Genomic DNA, 23287 nt, shown 5'->3' on the forward strand with positions numbered 1-23287 from the left:
ATAAATAAGTTTATTAACTTCATTAAATTAAACAAACACGATTACCCGTTCCCGTTATCCTCGCATTACGTCCCTAAGCATCTATCATAAGGGACCTATCCTAAGAATTATCATCGGGACGGACACTACTGCTAAGGGGATTCCTCAGCAATAAATGTCCTTAAGGCAACCATGTGGGGGATGGAGTACATCTGGTGAGCACACAGTTCAAATAAACACACAGTTCGAATAAACACCTACAGGTTGCGAGCCTGCTAGTGTTCCACTGGACTGTCTAGAATAGTCCGTGGTCGTCACCTATACTCTGCTAGATGACTGGATCATCAATAACATCTATAACGAGGCCACTCATCGTTTTATCTTGTCACACAACAACTATTACATCTACCCATGTTTTACCCAACACATTTTGTAGATATAATATACATATACAGTTTAAATCATTGAAAACATAGATAGCAAGTATTCAGATAATATGCACACATAGCACGTAATTTATATAAAATACTTCATATCTATGTGTAAGCTGAAAGTAACTATGCACTCACTTGTTAAAGTGATGATTCCAAAATCGGCCAGCGCTTGCTTCTAACGATTCTATTTTCCTTCGACGAAACCTAGCATTATTATCGCTAAATTTTAGTCTAATATTTACCGTGACCAACTATTAGTCTTAGTATTATTATTATTATTATATAAGCGTTAAACAATATTTTCCAACCACTATGTACAGACAGGGGCCAGACATAAAACACCGGAGGGCAGGACCATTTTGGCATATAGCACTTCTGAAATCCAACAACCCTATGCGGCCCTTAAAACCAGATTCCCCGTACCGCGAGTAGTTAAAAAAAATATTATAACGACATTTATATAAGTTATAATAATAGCTCAAATATTTATTATAAGTTCATAATAACAATACTAATTTTAAATATAAGCTATATTAAAATAAGGTAAGCATAACTTACTTACAAGGGGGTTTTAGCTAGGAGTTGGGCTCTGCAGGGGCAGAACTTCGTCGCTGAATCTTTCTATGAAAGATTCGTGCAGCGCTTCAGCGCTCACCTTACTATACTAAAACTACAGAAAGAGAAGTCGAATCACGAGGGACCGAAATGCTCGGGGGATAAGGAGAGAAAGACTCTTGAATCAAGAGAATGGTGCAAGAAATATGAGAGCCCAAGCCTCTTATTTATAGTAATTGAATTTACAAAAACTACCCTCCATAATTACTTAATGACCTTATAGTTATATAAACAACTAAACACCCCTTTATAATACTATTTTAAATAGATTTAATGATATTTGCACTAAACTAATGTCGAAAGAACTCAACATTAGTCTTATAATGACCGCATCGTCGATACCTTTCTAATGATATATACATATGTATATATATGTGTATGTATATATGATTTATACTTTATTTTAATACGTAAATATGCTATTATAATTTGTAACTCATTCATACGAATTCCGTTTTTGACGTTATTTATATCCACGCGTAGGTGGAGACGTACTCTACAACTTTCATTTAGACTCCGTCGGCTAATTTTGACTTTATTTTTAAAGTTATATTTTTAACAGGCCGGGACAGGATTGGTCCGTTAAAATCTCATAACTTCTTTATCCGATGTCCATTTTCGTCTGTCTATTTATCGTTACGCTACTAATAACGAGATCTTCGATTCTCGTTTAGGTTGTGTCGGCTAAAAATCACTCGATCTAATATTCGAATTTCGGGCTGTACACTGCTATTCCGAAACTTCGAAAAATCATAACTTCTTCATACGAAGTCAGATTTGGGCATTCTTTTTATCGATGTTCTTAGTTTAACATATTGTATGACTTTCGTTTAGATCGCTAAGGCTAAATTTCGCTCTATCGTAAATTCACTATTTACGCTTCCCGGTATCGTGCCGGTTCTGTCGCAAAACTTCGACGGGTCATAACTTCTTCGTTATAACTCAGATTTCGGCGTTCCTTATATGTACGGAAACCTTGAGACATATTCTATAACTTTATGTAGAGATATAGGGCTTATCTCACACTTTAATTTTGACGCTTATTTTTATTCTCTATTAATTATACATTTATAATTATATAATAAACACATAACACACATAATTCATATAATACTCAAATCTTTCATTTTTATTACTTCAAAAAGAGTTACAATAGTTGACCTAGACTATTACATTGACAAAAATGCTTAGCCCTGAAACCCGGGCGTTACACAAGATTACTCAAATAGAGCATGCTCTGAAAGAGTAGGAAGAGATCAACAAGGATCTAATTCAATAGGTGGAGAAGTTGTCCAAGGACTACCAAATCAAACAACGTTCATATGCGGATTCTCGGAGGATCCCGAAATTATCAGACTTCTTGTTATTAGCATTAGACTATAAATAACACTTGTATTACACACTCAAGACACAATTAGCTCATCTATGATACATGTACTGGCATTTACACACTAATCTATGTAATCAACATTTTACATCAATAAAATCATCGAGAGAGGTGATCATTATCATCTCCCAAGGTTTTGTGTTAGAGATCCTAGCAAGGATCAAGGGCTTTCCTTGTAAACCATTGTGTCACCTTGTCTACCATTTCATACTTGTTTTACCTCGAACATCGCAGCCTCTCATACAATTTGATTGATTATTGATTGTTCATTTTTGACCAAAACATGTAATTTGTTTATTTTTAGCAATTTACTATGATTTATAAGTAGTGGTTGAAGGAAGTTTACCAATGAAGAAGAAGTGATTGTAAGAAGTTAAAAGCTAAGGTGAGTTACCGGGAACATACATCCCCTTACTAATTTCTATTTGATAAGTTTTACTTAATTTTCATCGCATGATACTTTGTGTACCCATTGATTGGTATATGACCTAATTGAGCATCCATGAAATGTGATTTTTGAAATGTTTTGATAAACTAAAGAATTGAAATCTTGAAAAATGTTTTCATCATCTTACTTGTGCATATTCATACTAGGATGGGTGTGACTTTGAGATTCTCGGGCACCCAAATGGACATTTGTTATTTGTAGGGTTTCAAAGTACTCCATGGATGATGGCAATGGGCCCCCTTGATGAAGTGTATGTTAAAAGTCCAAGAATTGTCTTTTCCCTATAAATAGTCATGTATTATTCACTATTAGGGTTAAGAGTGAGGCAAAATGTGGCCGCCGCATTGTGAGGTTTCTTGTAGAGTTAGATTCTTATTCTAAAGTGTCATTTGTACCTCATAATTCAATAAATCGAGTGATCATTCGACATAATCTTTGTAGGGTTTTAAAGTACTCCATGGATTATGGCAATGGGTCCCCTTGATGAATTGTAGGTTAAAAGCCCAAGACTTGTCTTTTCCCTATAAATAGTCATGTATTATTCATAATTAGGGTTAAGAATGAGGCAAAATGTAGCCGCCAAACATTGTGAGGTTTCTTATGTAGAGTTAGATTATTTAGTCTATTCTGAAAGTGTAATTTATTCCTCATGTTTTGAATAAATCGAGTGATCATTCAACATATCTTATTAATTGTGTTTGTTCTTATTTTCATCAAATCTCAATTAGGATTTTACTCCCAACAAGTGGTATCTGAGTGGGTCTTTGAAGATCTATGAATTTTTGAAGTATCGGTTCTTGATTTGATGATTTTCTGCACAAATTATTGAAGATGGTGTTTTGGCGGTTTGGAATCAAGATTCTTGTTCGTTCTATTGTTCATGAAGATTTATGGGATTCTTCAACTGTTCATCTGGGTAATTTTTTTAATCCAATTCGTATCTTGTTTGTATTTTCTGATTAGATCTGATCAATTGTTCAATCCAAGGTTATTCTATTGCTTCCCAGATCTAGTTCTATTTATTTAGCCCAATTGTTTTTTATCTATATTCATTCAGCCGGTAAACTGTTCTTAGCCTATTTTTTATTACTGTTCATTCATTCCATTCATTGGGCTCATTGTGTTCATTTAGTGTTCATTGTTTAGCCCACGTAGTTGTTGAAATCGTAAGTTCTGAATCCGTAAGTCAAAGTCTTTTACTCAAACAAAGCGTTCAATCTCACGTCGATTACGAATTCTTATTGGATTTCATCATTCTCGATTTTTGTCGCTAGTCGCTTTGTTCTTGTCAGTGTGTTTTGTTCTTAACATCGATTTTGTTTAACAATTGATAATGATTTTTTTTTCTGAAAGTGAACCATCCCTGTTATCATCGACTGAGATTTTGGATCCAATATTGTTCTTTGATATTCTTATTAATAAATCGATATTTTTTTTGAGAACCGATGATGAACAGACGAAGAACATAGGGAGTTTATACTGATTTTCGATTGAATGTGATGTTTGATCTGAAAATCGATCTGTTGAGTCTGGAAAATGTGTTGAAGAAAATTTAATCTTGTTGTTTGGCGTTGCCTGATGTCGATGGTCAGTGCTAAATGTCAAAATTGGAATTGTGAATGATAGCTTCATTTTATTTATTTCTTTTTATAGTTTATTTTAGCACATTTCATTCGCATTTTAGTTAATTTTCATGCATATTTCCTTTTTGTTATTTTCATGACCATTTCGGGTACTTTCTAGTTTCTTGAGCATTATTGCAGATATTTTGGAGACTAGCGAAGCAGGATTTTTAGGAGGCGATTGGACTTGAAGGGTAATGGAGATTTCATGCTTGATGGCTATAGATGTGATTCATGGAGTGGACTTGTCAATGGTTTGAAGGCTTGGAAGTGTTGAGATTTAAATTTGAAAGGCACGAGATAAATCTTGAATGTGCAAGATCGATGATTAGGGAGTGTGTGGAAGCTATGGGTGATTTGGAGAAGCCAAATTGGGTTTAAAAATGAAGAAAAACTTGAAGAAAATGGGCTAGGAGGTAATTGGAATCGATCTGGGCTTGTGGGATATGCTTTGGAGGCCCAAAATCTCAAAGAAGCCCATGTCAGACACCACCCGCACAGCAGCACGCGGGTCGCGCAAGGCCCTGCAGGGGCATTTCCGAGAATTCATGTTTTGAGCTATATGGGGAAGGTTGGTGCCTATCTTTTGGATATTCTTGGACATCCGATTTTTGGAGATTCTCTCTGGAGTTTTGAAGACTTTTGAAGGCCAAGAACACCTCAAGAACATCATCTTTTTACCTCTTTATTCTTGCTTAATGTTTGGTACAATCTTCTCTAACTTTGTTTCTTTGAGTTTAGCCATGCTTGGCTAAACTAATCTTGGTTGAATTTTGTTGAATCCTTTGAACTTTTGTTGAATGTTGAAGAATCCATGAACATGTTCTTAAATCTTTATGGGGATGTTTTGTGTTTTAACATCTTATCACCACTTGTATGTTTTAGTTCATGAGTTTAATGTGTTTGTGGTGATTAGTTGACTAATTTCTTGATTAAGTAAAGGATCCTCAAATTAGCAAGCAACAAATGATTTTTGTGTTGTCTTTGCTTCACACAATCATAAAAACATTTCCTCCAACATGGTGGTGAAAACATTTGACCCCTTTTGGATTTGGTGACTTTTTGGTTCTTAATGCTAGTTGACTTTCACTAATTACATGGTTAATGGGAATTGTGACTTTGACTAAGGAAATTGTTATGAGCTTCTCTAACCATTTTAAAAACTAAGAAAAGTCTAGGTAATCTCAAGCTTTTTGGATTACTATAGCCAAATTAAGGATTTAAATCAAATATTGCACAATTGGATTCTAATGATATGTTCATCAAAAGTCAAAGTGAGGAAACTTTAAGTCAACCATCATTCTCTTATTGATTTTACATCAAACTCCTATTTTTGTTGAAATTATTTATTTAAATCTTAGTTTAATTCTAGTTTATTTCAAGTATTTCAAAAGACCAAACCCCCAATTTTTAATTTATTGTCATTTTACAAGTATTTTTACAAATAGATTTCTCATAGAGTTATAAAATTGCACCAATCTCCGTGGATACGATCCCTTTACCACTATACACTATTTTAGTGTGTAATAATTAGGGTTATTAATTTTGTTGAACCGACTCCCTTTGAACTTAATTTCAATCGTAATCGGAAGTGTGATGCGAACGAATGAGATCGAAATTAGAACTCAATCGGAATAATTTGAGCAGATGTTCTTGGTGGTCAATGCTAAAAGTCAAAATTGGTGTGATTGGCCTTACCTGCGAACCATCTAAGAATCGGAGTTGATCATCTGGGTTTGGCCTCATTTTTACCACGAACGTTCGCAACCGATTGTTCGGAGTATGCTTGGATTCGGGGATTGGCTTTGATTCGCACTGCAATTGTTTGACTTGGAACAAACCGACTCGGAATCGGAGTTCCAGTCGGCTCGGAACTGGAATAATTGATCGTGTCGATGTGATTCAGAATAGTTAGCGAACCAGTGCTCAGAACGATGGGGCTGATCGGAACCGGAATTTTGGTTTTCGTTTGCGAGCGTTCGGAATCAGGTCGCTTTGCTATGTTCACATTTACTGGTCACAGTGGAATTGTTGCGAACGGCCTCACCCACGAACTTCAAAATTAAGATCAGAATTGGAATGAAATGTTGTATGGCCTGACATTCGTAACTATGCGATCGGAACGAAGGGATATTCGGAGTTTGGAAATATTGGTTGAGCTCCAAATTGGTCTTTGGAATTAATTCGTTGTTGCCGTTCGTTCGTATTTAATCAAATGGGGAAGAAGATGTCAAAGTTTCATTTTTGGTCCCTGCAACTTCAGCGGTTTGACGCTTTTCGTCCCTGTTGTTTTTACAGCTTGGCAGTTTTGGACTATTTCCAGAAATTGTTACAAATGAAGGGGAATGTGATGCATATTTATTATTTTAATCCCCTAACTTTCAACAAAGTGACAATTTCAGCCCATTTTTCGAAAAGTTTGCAAATTTTAGGGCTGGTGAACAGTTTTGGATTTTTTAACGCACATATTTTTTTTTTCATGAACAAAAAATTAAGGATTCCATCAAGTCATGGTGGCTCGGAAAGTCGTTTTTCGTGATAACGTCAAATTTTTCCGACTATTTCGAATTTTAATTTTTATACTTCATCCTTTATATCATTTTGTCATGAGGGAGCATAATAATTTTTTATCCGTTCAAGATCATTCTCATTACCATTTGAATGCTGTACAATCACGTTTTTTATTATAAATCAGGGGAGAATTTGCTATTGCCATTCGAAATTTGATTTGTGACTTTTCAAATTTGAAGATTTTTGATGAAGCTTGTGGTAGAATTATGAAGGTAGCTTTTACAGTAGCAGTTCTTCATCGAACACTTTTAAAGCTTTTATAGAGAAGTATCCTTTACAGTAGCAGTTCTTCATCGAGCTCTTCTAAGGACTTGTTATATCTTTGACTTCTAGTATTTTCTCGATCAAGTGGCGTTACGAATCTTAAAAATTGGGTTGTTACATGATATTTTTTGGTGGCTTATATCATTAGCTTATTTGAAGATCATTGTGACTTGGAGGGGGAGTTCTTCAAAGATAAGAAGTGATTTGGTTTCTTAATTCTGAAATGGGTTTTTATGGCGGGTTTGGCTTGATTGAAGATCTTTGGGATTACATTAGAAAATGAAGTTTAAAGATATTACTTTAGTGCTTGGTTTATATATCCTAGAACCCATTTTTGAAGACTCTTGAAGAATCAAGATTCGTGGATTGCTTCAAATATTCCTCGTCGCGAGATCATTTCTTATTTGATAGATGCTTGGATTGGAAGTTGAAGCCTTGTCATCCATTCCATACCTTGAGGGGGAGATTGTAGGGTTTCAAAGTACTCCATGGATTATGACAATAGGCCTCCTTGATGAATTGTAGGTTAAAACCCCAAGACTTGTCTTTTCCCTATAAATAGTCATGTATTATTCATAATTAGGGTTAAGAGTGAGGCAAAATGTAGCCGTTAAACATTGTGAGGTTTCTTATGTAGAGTTAGATTATTTAGTCTATTCTAAAAGTGTAATTTATTCCTCATGTTTTGAATAAATTGAGTGATCATTCGACATATCTTCTTAATTGTGTTTGTTCTTATTTTCATCAAATATCAATTAGGGTTTTACTCCCAACAAGTGGTATTTTTAGAGCGGGTCTTTGAAGATCTATTGATTTTGAAGTATCGGTTCTTGATTTGATGATTTTCTGCACAAATTATTGAAGATTATTGGTGTTTTGGAATCAAAATTTTGTTCAAGCTACTGTTCATGAAGATCTATGATTTTCTTCTACTGTTTATCTGGGTAATTTTTATTTAAACCAATTCATATAAGTATTTTCTGATTGGATTTGATCAATTGGTTGATCCAAAATCAGCATATTGTCGTTGGATCTATTTATCTTGATTTAGCCCATTGGTTTAATTCTATACTGTTCATCCGATTATCACAAGCCCATATTCAATTTGTTACTGTTTGTCTAATCTCGATTTATCACTTGTGACATGCTTCGTCGAGTCATCGTTGTCGATTTCCTTCATCCTAAATTATTTTGGGTAATCGATTCTCCTTATGAATCATGTTTCTCATAATGTCAATCCTTAATCAAATTTCTTCTTTATTTTATTTGTTTTTGTTCTTCAATCGTCTTTTTTTTTCACAAAATCCTTTAGCGATTTGTGGAACTGAGCTGTCGATTTCATTATACTATGAATCGATGATATGAGCAATCAATATCCATTGATTTTCTATCTCATAGTGAGTAATGTTTTTGAACTTCGATCGATAATTACATTCTGATGAACGGATGAAGAATATTTTGCTATTTTGGTTGAAAATAATTTTGATCTGAAATCGATTCAAAGGAAATGAAATTGGTGTTTGTCGAGCATTGTAATGGGTCTCGCAATCGAAATTACTCACAAATCATAAAAGAAATCTAGACCTGGATTTGGATTTATGAAATGCATTGACATGATTCGGAACTAAAGTGTATTGGAACTATAACTCGCATCAACATGAATCTCTCGTAGTGATGAAGCGTATCTTGTGTTCGCAATCGAATCAAATGAAATTGGATTCACAATCGGAATGATTAAGCCGTTGTTCTTGTGAATCAAACAAAAGGTCAAAATTGGAATTATTAATTTGTGAACGATGTAATCGGATTTGAAGTATAGGTATCGGAAGCGCATCTTTCATCTGCCATCGGAATCGGATTTCATGGTCAAAATTATGAGCTTACTTGCAAACGTTTGTTGTCCGCGACTCGCAGCGAACCTGTGTTCGGATTCGTCTCAACAACCTGTGAATGAAATCGGGATTCAATCGGGAAAAACTACAGTAAAACGAAAATCAAAATTAAGCTATTTGCGAATGAATGAAACTAGGCTCGTTCTTCACCTACGAACACTCGTTAACCGTGATTCATAAGCGATCGGTATTATCGACGACCTTGGAACGAACTTGGAACGAATTTGGGTTCGCGTGATTATGCTTGGAACGAAAGAAGGGAAAGTTAACTTGTGATTCGGTTTGGCTATGGTTTCGCCTTTGTTCGCTTCATGATGCTCAGACCGAACATGGTTTTTTTTTTGTATCAACGATCTTGGAACAAACTTGGTTTCAGTTGCTTGTACTCGGACCGAACCTATTGCAGTCGTGTTCGTTCAATCTCATCTAAATGGGAAGGATGACTAATGTTACATTTTTGCTCCTTGCAACTCCAGCGAATTGGCACTTTTGGTCCCTGTTTTTTTCACAGTTTCGTATATTTGGACCATTTCCATTTTTTGTTACAAATAAAGGGGTATATTGATGCAGGATTACCATTCTAGCCCCTTTCTTTCAGCAAGTGACAGTTTCTGCCCAATATTCAGAAAAGTTTACAAATTTGAGGGCTGGTGAACAGTTTTGGATTTTTTAACGCATATATTTTTTTCGTAAACAGAAAAATAAAGATTTCATCAAGTCTTGGCGGTTCGGAAAGTCGTTTTTCGTGATAACGTCAAATTTTCACGACTTTTTCGGATTTTATACTTCATTATGTATATCATTTTGTCATGGGGGAGCACGATAATTATTTATCCATTCAAGATCATTCTCATGACCATTTGAAGGCTTTATAATTACATTTTTTATTATAAATCGGGGGAGAATTTGATATGGTCATTCGAAATTGGATTTGTGACTTTTCAAATTTGAAGATTTTTGATAAAGCTTGTGGCAGAATTATGAAGGTAGCTTTTACAGTAGTAGTTCTTCATCGAACTCTTCTAAAGCTTTTGCAAAGAAGTATCCTTTACAGTAACAGTTCTTCATCGAACTCTTCTAAGGACTTGTTATATCTCCGACTTCTAGTATTTTCTCGATCAAGTGGCGTTACGAATATTAAAAGTTGGGTTGTTACATGATAATTTTTGGTGGCTTATATCATTAGCTTATTTGAAAATCATTGTGACTTGGAGGGGGAGCTCTTCAAAGACAATAAGTGATTTGGTTTCTTTGTTCTGAAATGGGTTTTTATGGCGGGTTTGGTTTTCATGAAGATTTTATTTTGGGATTACATTCGAAAATGAAGTTTAAAGACATTACTTCAGTGCTTGGTTTATATATCCTAGAGCCCGTTTTTGAAGACTATTGAATAATCAAGATTCGTGGATTGTTTCAAATATTCCTCGTTGCAAAATCTTTTTATTTGTTAGATGCTTGTTTTGGAAGTTAAAACATTGTCATCCATTTCATACTTTGAGGGGGAGATTGTAGAGTTTCAAAGTACTCCATGGATGATGACAATGTGCCCCCTTGATGAAGTGTAGGTTAAAAGCTCAAGACTTGTCTTTTCCCTATAAATAGTCATGTATTATTCGCTATTAGGGTTAAGAGTGAGGCAAAATGTAGCCGCCACGTTTGTGTGGTTTCTTGTAGAGTTAGATTCTTATTCTAAAGTGTAATTTGTTGTAACGCCCCGTCTTTGGTATGATGCTTTCGTGGTTTTTATTTAGAAGTTTTATTGAGGGAATCGGCGAGTCTATGGCCTGACTCGTCGAGTAGGGTCGAGTTTTCGTGCACGTGTTAGTTGGCGACTCGGTGAGTCCATATTCGGGACTCGGCGAGTCTGCCTGCCTGGAAGAAACCCTAAATCCCTGGGTTGCTCGCTATTTAAGCAATGCTTTGTGCCCCAAACTCGCCTCCTTTACCCTCAGAGAGCTGTGAGAAAACCCTAATCCATCCCTTGTTTGTTTTAAGTGCTTTTGTGTGGATTTTGAAGGCTTGAAGAAGAAGAAGAAGAAAGGAGCAAGGAGAAGAGGTGTTGAGCAAAGATCCAAGGGCAAAATCAGAGTTCATTGAGGTATTTCTCGGATTCCTTATGTTTTATGCTTTAGATTTCCAATTGAACTCTTCTAGGGCTAGTTTGATGCATTCTCCAAGTCTTATAGTTGTTTGGATGCCTTAATAGGTCGAGATATCCCTAGATCTGTTCATTTAGGAGTTGTAGAGCCCGGATCTATTGCCTTTTTGAAGATGCTTTGCATAAGAACCCTAAATCTACTCTTCTAAGTGCCTTTTTAGCCTTTATCTCCTTTTTCATGTGTATGTACACGTAAAGTTGGAAACTTTACGTGGTGAATCAGCTTATTGGAATCAGATCTATCATTTGTATGCAATGGATTCAAGCAAAATCGAGTTTAGAGTAGTTGCATGGATGTGACTCGGCGAGTCGGAAGAACGACTCGGCGAGTCAGGTCGCGAGTCCCTTTTTCCCCTTTTTTTGAGTGATGTCGAGTGGAAGCCTGTGAGTAGTAGAGTGGACTCAGTGAGTTGGAGAGCAGACTCAGTAATGGAGGGACTCGATGAGTTGTTCATACAACTCGGCGAGTCCAAGGCAATCTTCTTAAGCTCAAGAACAACTCGTCGAGTTGTTCATATGACTCGGCGAGTCGGATGCATATTGTCTGAGTTCTTGGATCGAGAGAGTACTCGTCGAGTCGATGCCATACTCGACGAGTAGCCACGAGTGGGGTTGTGAAATGAGACTAGAGACTCGGCGAGTTGGCGGCCCAACTCGGCGAGTCAGGTCAACTGTGGGTTGACTTTGACCGGGAGATTTGACTTTGACCAAGGGTAAAAGAGTCATTTTACCCCAGTGTAGTGTTTAATATTTGATTGAGTGTGTTTATGGACTTGTAGCCGGGGAGATACCGGAGCAGCAGCAGTTAGCTTCCAGAGCCATTCACACAGCAGCCAGTTCACGAGGTGAGTTTCCTTCCATTAGGAACGGGTCTAAGGCCACAATGCCGGCCCGTTTAGCTAGCAGTCAGCTTCGGACCTCGATCCGATGTAGTAGTTAGTATGTTTGATGCCTTCGTGGTTCAGACAGGAGTTATGTGTTTATGCCAGTTGATATGTTTATGCTATGTTCAGTCAGCTTCGGACTTCGGTCCGATGTAGGGGACAGAGGTCCAGTCAGCTTCGGACTCCGGTCCGATGTATGGGACGTAGGTCCCAGCCAGCTTCGGACTTCGGTCCGATGTTCCAGTCAGCTTCGGACTTCGGTCCGATGTTCCAGTCAGCTTCGGACTTCGGTCCGATGTAGGGGGCAAGGCCCCGGTTATCCGGACTTCGGTCCGATGCAGTGGGCAAGGCCCAGTATGTGCTTTATTTGTTATTGTGTGGTATGTGGTAGTTTGGGGGAGCTCACTAAGCTTCGTGCTTACAGTTTCAGTTTTGGTTTCAGGTACTTCCGCAAGCAAAGGGAAGAGCTCGGGATGATGGCATCGCACACACCACAGCTACAGTTTTTATCCTGGGAGTTGATCAGCTATCTTAGATATGTTTTGATACAGTCGTGACACCGTTTTCTCATTTGTATTTTAGTATGGTTTTGAGATTTGCAACGCATGGTTTTATTATGATATACTCCGTTTTATGATTTTGGTTATATTAAAAATGAAATTTTCGGGTCGTATTTTGGGTCGTTTCATTTGTTCCTCATAATTCAATAAATCGAGTGATCATTCGACATAATCTTCACATTTGTGTTTGTTCTTATTTTCCACATCTTATTCATCAAATCTCAATTAGGGTTTTAATTCCAACATTATTGTTATTGTTGTGAGTAGATTTTAGATAATCCTCACATGCACAAGTAGAGACCCGCTACCCCTCGTGTAGCCTAGGTTGGAGACTCCTAGAGCCTTGATTGTGGATGTAAGGGGAAATTTGACAATTTCATCAACTTGTGAGTTGAACTTTGAGATTGACATGGGGTTGGGAATAGATACATGCATAACATCGCATTTAGCATGAGAATCTTATCCATCTTTTGTCATTCTTAGAGTATGATATTTCCGTCGTTTTTCAACTAAAATGTTAATTATAATTTTTTGGGAGGATTAATTCAAGTATTGTGATTGTTATTCCTTACTCAAAATGAGTTAATCATCGGTAACTCACTAGATATGTCATTGTGTAACTTATTTTAGACGTGCATTCAGATTCAGAGGCTTGGTGCTTAGGAGATAGCATGGATTTTAGAAGACCTCGACTTATGGGGAACTTGAACCATTGTTATGATAACTAGTGAACAACCTCGCTTCTTAAAACTTTTATTTAACTTTTGGGGACCGTTGAACTTTTCCGCATCAATTTGAAACTTTTGAACTTAAAGAGAATTTACATTTTATGATTTTGCAAGTGGGCCCTAGCTAGGGTTGTTATAGAAGGAAGCACGAATCCTTTGATCCGGTTTGTTTTGTTTTTTTTTTTTTTGTTTTTTTTTTGTTTTTTTTAGTGTGTGTTCAGAATCAAACTAACTGCTCACCCTACACTTAGAATCATATCTTTTTTATTACGAGAATAACAACATTTTATTCAACATAATATAAAATTTTATTAGTTTTGAAAAAGTGGGTTATGATTTTCGTACAATAGAAAAGTATACACAGATTATTGTGATTGGTATCTCAGCGAAGGAAATTGTTAGAAACTTCGTAAAAAGGATTGAAACTATGGAATCTCTAGTAAAATACCAAAGAAATGCCAATACACGGAAATATAAAGATTACTCATTTGACTTACCCATATAACTAAATATTCTAATTAATCGTGACGAGTTTAAGTAAACATAATTATTTCATATTTATGATGAATAAACCCAAATGATCGATCCTACGGGCTATGGGCATTTAGGTTTGCCATCGTGTGTTTTCCTATCCCTATAACAAGGGCATTCATCTTTGTGTCCAACAAAGCCCGATGGAACACATAAGCATGCTCGACAACAACTGTTACATGTATCCAAACAATTTCCACGATGATGCGTTTTAGAGCAACGAACTCCACAAGCATGTGGGCATTCTGCAAAATTCACGATATTAATTAATTAACACAAATTTAACTCATGTGATGATGGGAACCTTAATTAATTAACACAATAATTTTTAATAATAAGAAGAACAAATACTTACGAGCACGCGTTAACGATCCTTCTCCTCCTGCCTGATAAAAGTTAAACAAAAAATAATAAGCAAATCTAGCTTATATATAAGCATAAACATTATAACAAAACTGCTTAATAAATGAATATTGACACAAAAGTAATAAATAAATAAATATAAGCATAAACATTATCTTCTTACTTGTGAGAGGTCTATAACGGCGATGCAGAGAAGGAGGAAGAAGAAGAAACTTGCTTCAAGCTTGGCCATTAACAAAACGAAGACAACCTTTTCGCTCACAATGTAATGCACAAACAAAATTATCATTTGATTACAGGTGAAAGGTATTATATATACATTTTTTTTTGAATATTGATACGAAAATAGGGACTCTTTCCTTTTAGAATTGACGATTAAGACATTTAAGGCATACAATATATTTATATATAAAATCTTTTTGAATATTGATACAAAAATAGGGACTCTTTCCTTTAAGAATTAACGATTAAGACATTTAAGGCATACAATATATTTGTCCATTTTATTAGGTTTATTGTTGGTATTAACTATGCTTAATTTTAACTGAGCATAAAAGTCAACATTCGTTCTTTGTCCACATAGTACAATAGATTTTAACAAAGCATTATATTTCACATTTATGTTGATTTGGAGAAATATGTCATCTTGAAATTAAAATATATTACTAGAATTTTAAAAAATTTATATCGATACACTAATAACATATCATTTGGAGTTTATTCACTAACTAGGTATGAAACCTGTGTATTACACGGGTTTATTAAAAAAAAATTTGGTAACCATAAAGACCATGTTCATAAAAAAATAAGTAATGATTGAGTTTGTGACATTTTGTTAAACTGCATGTACTATTTATATAATTTGGTCTTAGTTAATCTATACTAATAAAATTAATTAATATGAATTTACAAATAGAATTTATTATCTACATTAATATACATATACATTAATTAATATATTAATAGAAAAAAGAATTCAAAAATAGAAAGTAATTATGAATATTAATGAATCTATTTATAAAATTAATTAATATGAGGTGGCATTTGAGATTTGAATAAAAAATAAAAAAACTATAAAAATGACAAGTGTATATTAAATAATTCAAAAAAATCTAGAAAATGACAAGTGTCCAAAAGAAGGAAAAAATGACATGTGACAAAATTATTCTTATTTATTAGGGTAGATAGATGGTAATGATTTTTTTATATAGGGCTACATTTTTTTTTTTGAAAAATAAGAAACAAATATAAAAAAAAATTATAACTTCTATATTCTATACTAGTTTATGACCCGTAGAAACCACGGTTACAAAATTAATTAAATATTCATAGTAAAAAATTCAAAATTATTAATCAATTATTTTATATAAAATTTTAAATACATTATTAATTAAGAGATTTTTTTATTAGTTATGTAAAATTATAATTATTGATTCAAATAAATATGTGGAATTAATTTATCATATATATTAGACTCTTTTTATTTGTGGACTAATGAAAACAATAATATAAAATTTAAAATTTAAAATAAAGAATAAATAGATTGACAAATAACATGACATTAATTAGGAGGTTTAATGAATTTAAAATAGAGAATTAATAGAATGACAAGTGACATCATATTAATTAGGAGTTCTAATATTATGACACTTGGCAAAAAGACTACTCTTTTATTAGTATAGAGATTATGAACAAGACATATATAATAATATAAAATACGGTTTTCTCAAAAGTTTTAGAAAATATCAAAACTTTCATTTTTTTGAAATGTAAAATTTTCAACTCTGTTAAAAATAATATTTTATGATGTTAGTAAAGGTCATCATATATTTGATTGTCTTTTAATAATTAAAGGAGACGGTAACAAACTGGTGCAAAAAGAAGAGAAAAAAACTAATGATTTTGTATATAGACTTTGAGAAAACTTATGATTCTCTAAGTTCTGAATTTTTAAAATAAGATACGTAGTTTATGAGTTTACGAGTAAAATGGAGCGGGTGGATCAAAACATGTCTCAGTTTTGCTAGTTCTTCTATTCTAGTTAATGGTAATCCGACTCAAGAATTTCAACTAAAGAAGGGTCTAAGAAAATAATATTTTCTCTCTTTTCTCTTCATTCTTTCCATGGAAGCATTGCATGTCACTTTTGAAGATTCGATAGTTGCGTATTTATTTACATGTTCGAAAGTTAGTGAAGATGGTTTGGTTTTATCTTATATGTTTTATGCATATGATGTTTATGCATTGGAGTATGGTCTAACGAAAATATCATATATATTGTAAGTGTTTTGCAATGTTTATATTTGGTGTTAGGTTTGAAGATAAACATGCAAAAGTCGAGTTTGTATGGTGTGGGGTGAATTTTAATGATTTCCATGGTTGTGTTGAGTTGGTTGGATGTAAGTGGGATAAATTGTCGTTTACTTACCTAGGTCTCCCGGTTGGAGATAACATAGCTAGAACTAAAGGTTGGAAAATAGTGATGGAAAGGATTACAAAGAAGTTTTCTAAATAGAAAACTAAAATGTTATCTATCGGTGGTAGATCAAATTTACTAAAGTCAGTGTTGGGATCTTGTAACGCCTGTAGATCAGGGCTAGTCAATTAAGAGACGATAAGTGTCGAAAACAACCTTTTGATAGAAGATTATTTAGAATGAATAATCTTAACTAAGTTGTAGTGGTCGTGACAAGGTTTCCGAATATATAAAGAATATCGAAATCCGAGTTATAACGAATAAGTTATGATCTGTCAAAGTTTCGCGATAGAATCGGCACGACGCAACGCGACGTAAATAGTGAATTTACGTTAGAGTGATATTTGGCCTTAGCGATCTAAATGAAAGTCGTAGAATACGTTAAACCGAGAGCGTGCATAAAAAGAACGCCCAAATCTAACTTCGCATGAAGAAGTTATGATTTTCCGAAGTTTCAGCTTAGCGGTATGCAGCCCGAATATTCGATTTTAGATAGAGTGATTTCTAGCCGAAACAATCTAAACGAGAGTCGAGGATCTCGTTAATAGTAGTGCAACGGTAAAAAGACAGACGAAAACAGAGTTCAGATGAAGGAGTTATGAATTTCTAGCGGAGTTTTCCTGTCTCGGCCTACTAAAAATAATAATATAAAAATAAAGTCAAAATTAGCCAATTAAGTCTAAATGACAGTTATAGCTCTTGTTTTTACCTACACGTCGATATAAAGAACGTCGAAAACGGAGTTCGTATGCGAAAGTTATGAATTTCTGAAGTTCGGGGCGGCAAACCCCACGACTATCAGAGACCACGACGCGAAATCAGTGGTCACGACGTGGCATGTCTTCTGACGCCTCCTGAAGTCTACCAGACCCAACTTGCGATGACGATCAAACCCACGACGTGGAAACACTGTCCACGACGTGGAAAATGAGAAAACAGCCCTATAAATAGATTTGAAGGGGCAGTCGTTTGTGGTTGCCAAATCTCTTCTCTCTCACCCGTATTACATCGATTTACGTGCAAATAAGTACCCCCGAAGCCCCGATATCATCCCGAGACCCGAAGTGAGTCCCGACACTCCGAAGATCCCGAGAAGAAAAGAGTTTCCGAGCCGAAGCTCTGTCCGCGAGAAACCCAGTGTGTGAAGATATTCCGATTTCACCGAAGAGTTACTACTTGGTGAGTCGTAGTGTTGTCCGATAATCGTATTATCAAGTGAGTGTGTAGTTACTTTCTTCTGACACATAAATATGAAGTATTTTATGTGTTTATATATTGTTGTTTATTTAAGATGAGTGTGGTATGGATGTTTTATATAGTTTTTAAATGAGTTAAACTGTATATGTATTTATATCTACAAATATGTTGGGTAAAACATGGGTAGATGATATAGTTGGTGTGTGATGAAAGATGGTATGAGTGAACCTTGGCAGCTATTGTCTTAGTGTCTAACAAAGAACCCTGACAGCTATTATCTTAGTGCCTAACAAAGAACCCTGGAAGCTATTGTCTTAGTATCGTATAGATGAACCTTGGTAGCTACGGATTTAGTACCGTATAGATAAACCTTGGTGAATATGGAGTTAGCGCCTATTGTATAAACCTTGGCGACTATGGAGTTAGCGCCTATTGTATAAACCTTGGTGACTATGGAGTTAGCGCCTATTGTATGAACCTTGGTGACTATGGAGTTAGCGCCCGATAGCTATGGATTTAGTACCCGAGAGAGAAATGTTGGTAATTATGGACCTAGTGCCTGATAGATAAACTTTGGCAGCAATGGACTTCGTGCCAATCCCTTAGGTTAATTCTTAGGAATGAATGAATGAAGGATAGTTGATTCTTAGGGTAAAACCTTAAGAGTAAAGAAGATAATGGGGATGGGTAATTGGGTTGATTGTTTGATAGTTGAATATAATAATTATATTATTGTGGGTTGAAAACCCTATATGGTCACCAGGCTCCCAAGCCTGACCCACTTAGTTTTCTTTGTATCACAGGTATCAATACGAAGATATATTTCACTGAGAGTTTAAAGGAGATGTAAATCATTAGTGTAAATAAATGTAAGTTCTGTTTATGCTTATGTGTCTGTATCGGAACATGACATCCCAAGATTTTGTTATATAATGAAAATACATTCACTTTGAGAAACGTTTTGATAAATTCTTATCATATTTCTTTTGGGAACAAATTTCGCAACAATTTTCTTTAAACGATTACTCTGATTTAAAAAGAAAATCATAAACAAATCGGTCTTTTCTGACCGTGAAATTGGGGATGTCACAGTTGGTATCAGAGCATTAGTTTAAGCGAACTAGGAATTTGTAGGAAATTTCTAGACTTAAACTTAGAATGCTAAGTAATGATTGTGAGGAGTGTGTCTAAAATATGTTAGGTAGTACACCTAAATTGACACAAGCACTAGTTTATTTAGGAATGATGCCTAAAATGCTTTTATGTGCTAAATGCTATATGTTTACCATATATGAAATTGTTTGTTTGGATCTATGGTCTATTGCCGACCGGATCTGGAAACCTTATGTGTTTAGGATTCTAGGCGTACGACTATGATATTAGAACTAGCAAGTAAATGTTTCGGAGTGATAATGAGATTTATACGTCTATCGTAAATAAAACTTTCTTATCTGAAATTCTCGCCCGGTACACCGAACGTCTGCTTGGGTGTACAAAACGTCATGGTGAAGACACGTAGGGAATTGAGTAATTGGAGGAAATGAAAAGGCTTATGATAGTGAATGACACCTATCGGAAGATATAGTAAGAGTGGTATCTTGCCTTTAGAAAGTCTTATAAAATAGCAGTACGTTTAAAAGAGTACGGTACGTCTGAAGTACACCTTCAATTGACAGGATGATGGAACGATTGGTGTAATTCTTGAAGTTGTCCTATAATCTGGAATTTCCATCACCAATTGAGTTAAAGCATGATTGTTGAAACGACCCAAATTTCACGTCCAAAAAAAAATATTCTTTTTAAATCAATACTTTAGAAAACGATTTTAATTAAAACACTGTCTGGTCAAACCATCTCATAACATACATCGTGTCTGAAAACTGAAACATGAAAACAATCAACTATCAGAGTACAAAATCCTAGAATGACTCATGGTGCGGAAAACAAGGTGCGTGTATGATGTGCTGCTACCGCGCCAGCTCCTTCCCCCTTGAAGAAGAGGTACCTGAAAACAAAACTGCAAGCCGTAAGCACGAAGCTTAGTGAGTTCCCCCATAATACCTCATACCATACAAACATACAATGAACAGCTAGGAGATACGGGCCTCGCCCACACTCATGAAGATACGGGCCTCACCCACACTCCGCTAGCTGGGAGATACGGGCCTCGCCCACACTCCGCTATCTGGGAGATACGGGCCTCGCCCACACTCCCTTATCTGAGAGATACGGGCCTTGCCCACACTCTGATATCTGAGAGATACGGGCCTCGCCCACACTCCACTGTCAGAGAGATACGGGCCTCGCCCACACTCAGCTGCTAAACCATAACATACAAGTATCACACAGACAACGAGTATAAACAATTCTATCATACTGGCATATATCATAATCAAACTCTACCATGAGATACGGGCTCTGCCCACACTCCGACACTAACATATCGTCTATACGGGCCGACCTTGGTGCCTTAGACCCGTTACTACTGGAAGGAAACTCACCTCGAAAAGTAGCTACCGAAAGTCTGACTGCTAGACGTCTGGCTGCTGCACCGGTAATCCTCCGGCTACAAATCCATAAACATAGATTAGCCACTCATAAATACCCTTAGTTCAATTGACTGACCCACCCCTGGTCCAAGGTCAACTCTTTGGTCAAAGTCAACTTCCAGTTGACTGGACTTGCCGAGTCGTGGCACAGACTCGCCGAGTCCTTCTCCTACTAGCCCGATCCTACTCGCCAAGTCCCTCTTCCCACTCACTGAGTTACCCGTAACTCAATACTCAGGACTATAGAACCAACTCGTGATCTGACTCGCCGAGTCCAAGAACAACTCGCCGAGTCCCCACGAGCAGATCTCCTACTCGCTTCCAAATCCTCACCAGAGCATCCCTTAAGAGGATTTGGGGTTCTGAGACTATTTCTACACGTTAAATTGCTAATTCCGCGTGCAGATACGAAGGGGTTCTGAGACTATTTCTACCCTTCGCCGAGTTAAAGAACAACTCAGTGAAAGCTTCATATGACTCGCCGAGTTGAAGAACAACTCATCAAGTTCCAGGCAATCTTCATAGGACTCGCCGAGTTGTTCATCCAACTCGCCGAGTCTAAGACCATCTTTATAGAACTCGCTGAGTTCCACTTTGGGACTCATCGAGTCCCTTCGACCCACTTCCCATACAAACCAAATCTGAGACATGGAACGCTTCTGAACCATAGATCTATGCTCCTACGGCATGCTTATCACGTAAAGTTGCAAACGTTACGTGCATGCATGGCCTTATAAGCTCAAGAAGGCAAATCCAAGCTCTTTAAGAGGTCATACACTCAATAGGGACCTCAATAACTCCAACCACAGAGACTTTATACTTCTAAGATGTCCATAAGATCCCAATCTGAAATCCTTTCAGAACATAGAGCATAAATACATGGAGTTTGAGGTTCTAGGGCTTGAAAACCACTAATTTGGGACAAAAAGGGGATCTAATGAACTAGTGATCAAGGTAAGAACATTTTTCTACTTGAATGGAAGCTTCTCACAGTGTAGATTCCGGATCTACCTCCCCTCCTTGCACTTTAACCTCTTCCTTCTTCTTCTAAGCTCCAAACCTTCTCCACAAAGCGAAAATCACTCTCAAGAACAATATGGGGGCTAGGGTTTCTTTCTACAGCTCTCTGGAAGTGTTAGGGACAAAGGAGGCCAAGTTAGAGCGTTTAAATAAGGCGCAGACACCCGGATTAGGGTTTTTGCCCAACAGGGTCTACTCGCCGAGTCCGGGGACCGACTCGCCGAGTCCAAAGTTCAAACCCCGCGCCTTATCTCGCTCCTACTCGGCGAGTTGGTCCTTCAACTCGCCGAGTCCAAGGCAAAAATGCACTTTATTAAAATATTAATCACAAGGAGTACGTACCAGGAACCAGGTGCTACAAATCTCCCCCACTTATTTTAGACTTCGTCCTCGATGTCTGCTGCTCGATCCTGAAATAGCTCGGGGTAGTGCTCCATCATCTCTTCCACCGGCTCCCAAGTCCACTCCGATCCCTTCCGGTGCTACCATTGCATCTTCACGAGTTCCACCCTCTTGTTCCTTAGATCCTTCGACTTCCTGTCGAGGATTGCCATAGGCCGCTCGATGTAATTCAGGCTGTCATCGACCTGAATATCCTCCAAAGGCACCACTGCCGAGTCGTCTACCAAACACTTCCGCAACTGAGAGACGTGGAAAGTGTTGTGGATCTGGCTGAGTTCGGCTGGCAGATCCAACCTATACGCCACCTTGCCCACCCGGGCTACAACCCTGAATGGCCCGGTGAACCTTGGGCCCAACTTGCCTCGCTTACTGAATCGGATGACACCTTTCCACGACGACACCTTCAGGAGAACCATATCCCTGACTTGGAATTCCAAGTCTGAACGGCGCTTGTCGGTGTAACTTTTCTGCTGACTCTGAGCAGTCTAAAGCCTTCTCCGGACCTGCTGGATCTTCTCTGTTGTCTGGAGCACCACTTCGGTGCTTCCCATGACCCTCTGGCCAACCTCTCCCCAACATATCGGGGTCCTGCACCTCCTCCCATACAACATCTCGAAGGAAGGACGGTCGATGCTCGCATGATAGCTATTATTATATGAGAACTCTGCCAACGGGAGGTAGGTATCCCAACTACCTCCGAAATCTAGAACGCATGCCTGCAACATATCCTCTAACGTTTAGATGGTCCGCTCGCTCTGACCATCCGTCTGCGGTTGAAAAGCGGTGCTGAAATGCAGACGAGTACCCAACTTGTCATGAAACTTCTTCCAAAACCTGGAAGTAAAACGTACATCTCTGTCTGAAATCACTGATACTGGCACCTCGTGCCATGCCACTATCTCCCTGATATAGATGTCGGCCAACTTCTCGGCCGAGATGCTCTCCTGAATCGGGATAAAATGGGCGCTCTTGGTCAATCGATCCACGATGACCCATATAGAATCCACTCCCCGCGCGGTCTTGGGTAGCTTCGTGATAAAATCCATTGTAATATCTTCCCATTTCCATAATGGGATGTCCAACGGCTGTATCTTTCCGTGCGGTCTCTGATGCTCGGCCTTGACCTTCCTGCAGGTCAAGCACTGCTCGACGTACCAAGCCACATCCCGCTTCATGCATGGCCACCAATAGTCCAGACGAAGATCCC

At 37.0% G+C, this 23287-nt stretch overlaps 1 long non-coding RNA gene across 1 annotated transcript; it reads right to left on the bottom strand.

The window, feature by feature from the left end:
- Window positions 1–8888: 8888 nt before the first annotated feature.
- Window positions 8889–9598, bottom strand: LOC145069526 (uncharacterized). Its single transcript, XR_013689539.1, has 2 exons — window positions 9363–9598; window positions 8889–9264 (listed from the first exon to the last, which is right to left on the bottom strand). It is a non-coding gene; the product is annotated as an uncharacterized LOC145069526 (long non-coding RNA).
- Between the last annotated feature and the right edge of the window lie 13689 nt (window positions 9599–23287).

The sequence above is a fragment of the Lactuca serriola genome, chromosome 8 (assembly GCF_051521515.1).
Source record: "Lactuca serriola cultivar US96UC23 chromosome 8, Lser_US96UC23_V15, whole genome shotgun sequence".
Taxonomy (NCBI): Eukaryota; Viridiplantae; Streptophyta; class Magnoliopsida; order Asterales; family Asteraceae; genus Lactuca; species Lactuca serriola.